We start from the raw sequence: 6,155 nt of genomic DNA, 5'->3' as shown, positions 1-6,155 counted from the left end.
ATGTGTAAAATGGAAATTTTATTGCCTATCATTACAGAGATTATTTGAAAGACTAAATGAAATGTGGAAAATTCCTGAAAAACTGTTTGGAATATTGCTGATGGAGCAAGGAGAGAGTGAGAGTGAAAGTTTAGACACCAAAGAAACAGCTCATAGCCAAATGACTACACTATAATTTTCAAAAGTAATAAAACTTAACTTTTAAACAAATATAAAATGGACACATCAAGAGTTTTATTTAACATATTAATTAATAACCAACATTAACATGTTAACTGGGTCAAAGGGAGATTTTGAAAAACAGACAAATATAGATGTAGATACAAATTTTCTAACGCATATAAGACTGAATATTGTCAACTCAGGCACTGCAATAACATGTTTGTGGTTTACCTTTTCCAATTGACAGAAATCAGGTGTATTTCTACCAGTCAACATTCATTTGCACTGCTGTCCACAGGAATCATCATTATCATTGCTCTCAGTTTTCTACATGTTAATGTCTAGCCCTAAAAATTGAAAAATAGTCAACAAAAAATCAAACTCTTTCAGAATCAGATGATCTCCCCAGAATTCGCTGGAGTGTGTCTCACACTTCCCTGAAAGGACACTTTAGTTTTTTCTTGCCCATTTCTAAGCCATGAGCAATGTATTTCAAATGTATTTACAGTATAATTCAGTGTACGCATATATGTAGTGGAATGGAAACAGTTTGAAGTGCCTAAGCTCACACACCTCTATTTCCAATAGGACAGGGGGACATATGATGTCCGTTTGCTTTCTTGTATGTATGTGCTTATATGTTGTAAGGTATGTAGATGAATTATTGTTATAGAGTATTATTCTAATACATATGGACTATTATTTACATAGTATATTAATTAATGGGCATGATCATTCTCCCCCTCAACCTCTTCCTAGCTGTTGAGATGCTTTATTCTCATTGGACCCCAGGGGGCAGGGTACAGAACAAAATGCAGAGGAATAAAAACATAACCAGCTCTGGACTTCTGTGTTCCAAAAGTGAAGTCTTTGGGGTATAGAATTTCTTGCAGGAAAATTAAAATGACATGACGCATTTCTTGTAGAAAAACTAAGTGTGAAGCATCAGAACCTGTGTGTGCCAGGGGAGTGGAAGAGAACGTATTTTAACAATAATGTAAATACCTGGTTGTACATGACTCCCACAGGAATGTGACAAGAGCCAAAAAAAAAAAAAATGGAGAGAGAGAAGAGAAGGAAAGAGACCATTCTGAAGTCTGAATGCTCTCAAGTTCATTCTTGTCACATACTTGTGCTTTGGCACCATCAAGAGCTTGGAGTCAAACAGGCAAACTCTCTTGATGCCAGGCTACTGTGTAATGTTTCTCAGACTCTGCCTCTTCTTTTCTGGGACAAGTGTCCCTATGTTCATAAAATGTAATACTATATACCAGTGAGAATAAACATGTTATTATTACACACTACAACACAGAAAACTCTCAACACAAGAACTGAGTGAAAGAAGCCAGACTCAAAAGTATATATTCTGCATAACAGTTAACATCAGAATAGGAGGCAGAACTAATCTATGGTGATAATAATGAAGATACTAGTTATGGGCAGGGAGAAGAGAGCAATGAACAGGGCAGGCATGAGACAGGCTCTGGATGCTAGACAAGTTTTGTGGGGCAGGTTCCCAGATAAGGTCACTATTTGAAAATTTGTTGAACTGTAGACGTAGTGTTCTTTTGTCTATGAATATTAGACTGCAATAAAAAACCTGCTTTAAAAATGTTTGGGATGCTCATTTGAGGATGAATCTATGAAAGCCTTAAATATACACATTTAATATAGCCCTTAAAAATAAAAGCAATAAACTAAAAATACCCTCCATGATTTTTATACACTTTAAGTTAATAGTAATAGATACTGTGGGAGGCAGAATAATGGCCCACCTAAAGATGTCCATACCCTAACCCCTGGAATTTGTGATTCTGTTACTGTCCAGGGCAAAAGGGACTTTTTAAATGTAATTGAGCTTATTCTGAGGTTATCTTGAATGATACAGATCATCACAATCTAATCATATGATTTCTTGAAAGCAGAAGATCTTCCCAGCTGTGTTAGAGATGTACAGCTGAAGAAAGGTTGGAGAGATGTGGTGTAGCTGTCTTTGAAGAGGGTGGAAGGGGCCATAAGGCAAGGAACGTGAGTGGCTTCTAGCAGCTGGAAATGCCAAGGAAACAGACTCCCTCCCAGAGCCTCCAGAAAAGAATACAACCCTTCTGACACTCATTTTAGTCTAGTGAGACCCACATGAGACTCCTGACTTACGGAGCTCTGAGGTGAGGAGTATGTGTTATTTCAGCTGAGTATATGAAAATTTGTTCCAGCAGCAATAGAAAACTAATAAAGATACTGAACATTTAATTTACATTTATCATCTCCTGTCAGCTCAAAACAGAAGGATTTCTTTCCACCAAAGCTTGTAATAAAGGACACGTTAATTTTAATTTTTCTACAGATAAAACACATTCTAGAAGAATTTGTGGAGCCTCATTCAAATGTCTAGTACATTTATAATATCATACCTTGAAATCCATCACTTTCCTTCCCTAACTAGGGTGCAGAGACTCTCTTCTCACGTATATCTGGCAAACCTTTCCTGTGGGGGCACAAAAGCTTTCTTGTCTGTCTCTCAAATTCATTGAAGTTTTACTCAATGAATATACTGTGATTTTTTTCCTACACTGTCTCTCTTAATCTTCAGAGCAATCTGATATTAATCGTTCAAAGACACAACCGGATTTCCTATCAACAAATCTGATGGACCAACTGGGACTTGTTTGTCTCTGTTTAGATTCCATCCCCTGCTCCCAAATAGAATCTGAGATAAGGCTTTGGGTACAGTCAGTGTGTTAGGAGGGGTTTCAAGAAAAGTAGGTAAGTGCAAGGAAAGGAGGAAAGCTAACAATAGGTGTTTTCACACCAGGGTTGTAATTGAGCAGGAACCTGTGGGGCCTTCCAGGGTCAGACCCCTCTGCTATATCCTCTGCTGTAACTCCTCTCTGAAGTACCCAGATAATACTATCTCATGTATATTTCCTGAATTTTTCAGAGGCTAAAAAACCACGACCAAGGGGAAGAAATCAACTACTTGATGATGGAGAGCACATGGCCCCCAGACACTCTGGTTCTTAGGAGTTGATAATGTTGACTACCAGGTTACCTCAGCACCAACCAATCAGAGAATTGTGCACAAGCTGATCAGATACTGGCAGATCCCCTCCCTTACCTGGCCTTTAAATTTGCTTTGCTAAAACCCTTCAAGGGCTTCGAGGTTTCTTTGGGCATGAGTCACCCCATCCTCCTTGCTCAGGTCTGCAGTAAATCTTTCTCTGCTCCAAACTATGATGTTTCAAATGTTTGGCTTTGTGGTGCTTCTGGCACATGAACTTGCCTTTGGTAACAGGTTGCTACCTAGGAGAATAGGACACAATCCCACTGGGGACTCTAGAGCGCCTGTGAATACACTTCACAATTGTCTCATAGAGAAAGAAAGATATGGGGCATTTCTGCAACATCTGCTGTCCCCCAAAGTTTGAGGACTGCTCCCAGGGATGTGAGTCTCCAGCATGTCTGGCCTCACTGCAGAGGCAGAGCACACCTCCTGGTCAGAGAACCTGCACAAGCACAGTGAGATGCAGGAAGGAGATGGCAAGTGAGGGGATTGTCTGTCGGGGACCCCAGGGAAGCCAAAAGCTACAAATGAGGCACTGATTGCATCCAGTATGGTGGGTATGATCTGTGTCACAGCAAAGGTAGGTGGTGACAATTGTGGTTATTTCTGACTACCCAAACATAATAGTGCACAAAATCCAGAGGTGTAAAAACTGAATTTAACTTGATCTTGGTTAAAAGTAACACATTACCAAGCTTCAGAACACCCCTTTGTTGCCTACCCCTGGAAGCTGGCATCTGGGCAAAATTCCCTTCAGGAAATAACCACAAAGCCATCATTAACTAATTCAGTCTGTGCCTTTAATAAACTAAGGGGCAGATTTCTTTTTACCTTGAATAAGGAGACCTCTTGAGCAGCAGATACACAGGTGATAACTCTTATTTCTGTGAGGGTAGAGAATACCTATGCCTTGTTCATTGTTGTGTAAAAGGACTTAGCAAATAACCTAATATATAGCAGTTATTCAACCATTTGTTGAGTTTACTGGTTGATCTGAAATACATTTAGTTTTTCAGAGACAGGGAATCATATTCAATAGTCTGTGTTTTAGTGTTGATCAATGTCTTAGCCTGCTCAGGCTCCTGTAACAAAATGCCATAAACTGGGTAGCTCACAAATAACAGAAAATTCTCACAGTTCAGGGAGCTGAGAAGTCCAAGACCAACACACCAGAAGATGTGGTATCTGGGGAGGGCTCACTAATTGGTAACTCCCTCATCAGATGTAACCTCGCCAGGCTGAAGGACTAAGGGAGCTTCTCAGGCTGGTTATAAGGGCACTAACCCCATCAGCAGTGCTCTACCCTCCTGACCTAACCATTTCCCAACAGCCTCACCACCCAAACCATCACATTTGAGAGTTAGGATTTTAACATGTGAATTTAGAGGGGAAACAAATATTGAGACCAGTAGCAATGAATGTCTTTACTCTCAAAGCTACCACTCATTCAAACAGATATCCCCACTTATTTTGACTGGAGATGATGTGAAGCCATAGCCAACACTGATTGTCCATACCTACAATACCTGATGCCAAATGGCTGGTGCTTAAAAATGATTTTATGCACAGGGAAATTCACATCTTCCAATATGGCAATGAGGAGAACAGTTTCAGAAATGAGAACATGTAGTAGATACTCCCTGAAGTTCACTGTATGATGATCTACACTTGGCAATTGAGATTAGGACAGAAAAAACATAGCAGATTTCAGCTGTGTTTTGACATATTTTCTTTATAAATGGTTTTTGCCCCTTGTGAAAAAAAAAAAAAGAAAGGAAAGTGAGAAGCAAAAGAGGGGGAAGAGGAAGGGTAGAATGAAAGAAAAAAGAGGAAACTCTTAAGATGATGGGGTTGGAAAGGAAGAAGAGAAGAAATGGAGAAGGGAATGAAGCATCTAATGTTAAGAAGTTTTATTTCCAAACCCTTATTCAAAAAATAACTTTCTGTGGGTCTATGGAGTTCACTCAAAATAGCATCATGTTTTCAATTTGTCTTTCTAAGTAAACTGAGAGAGTCAAGCCCGCATTTATTAGCACCCCTCCTTCCATTTTCTTCTCTCTTATATGTAAGTCTAGAAGGAAGCCAACAAATCCCAGTGAAACAGCCACAGAAGAGACTAGTGAAAACCTAGTTCTGCTCAGATGATAAAGGTGGGGATAAATGCAAGAAAAATGCTATCTTAAGACACAAAAGGGATTTGCCCAAAGACTGTATTTTATTCTTTCAGGTCTCTGGGAGATGAGAAAAATGAACACCTTCACAGGCACATCCTGGAAGGGGGAGAAAACTTGTGATCCTTTCTTCCATCAGTCCTATCTTCCTGGAGGGGAAAGAAAGCCTGCCCAAGGGAGCTGAGAACCAGAAATGAGGCTCTGACAACAAGGGTTACTTCTGTCTTTTTGTTGTGCTTGTGGTTTGTTTGTGTTCATTGACCCAATAAATGGGTTTCTTTTCTAAGTGCCTGATGTTAAAGGAGCCTCAATTTGGAAGAACCAGGAGGGTGGGCTTGGGAGGACTCAACAGGTTGTAAATGATTGACACTGTCCAACAAACCATGTCATCACATGCCTTTAGATGGTGAGAGGGGAAAACAGACCTCTGGGGATGGGTGCATGGAGAGAATCAGAGTTAATGAGTAAACCAGTGGTGCCCAGGGCTGGGCTGCTGAAGTCACCACATGCCTCACATCACCTGTGTCCCTAACAAATCTGAGCCATTATCTGCTACCCCATCAGACATGAGCTCACAGAAAAAAAAAGTTTGTCATTTTATAGACTGGGAAACTGAGGTAAAAAGAGAGAAAATAGCTTTCTCAAGGTCCTATGTTAAAGGTAATGCAGCCATAATATTCTATCTCACAGACTTCTGTCTCACTGGACTTAGTTCCTCTCCTTTATATCACTGGTTTCAACGTTATGTGGGTCCTGATTTT

Source organism: Camelus bactrianus, chromosome 19, assembly GCF_048773025.1.
Source record: "Camelus bactrianus isolate YW-2024 breed Bactrian camel chromosome 19, ASM4877302v1, whole genome shotgun sequence".
NCBI classification, from domain to species: domain Eukaryota; kingdom Metazoa; phylum Chordata; class Mammalia; order Artiodactyla; family Camelidae; genus Camelus; species Camelus bactrianus.
The sequence above is the reverse complement of the archived record's forward strand: the minus strand, read 5'-3'. Positions refer to the sequence as shown.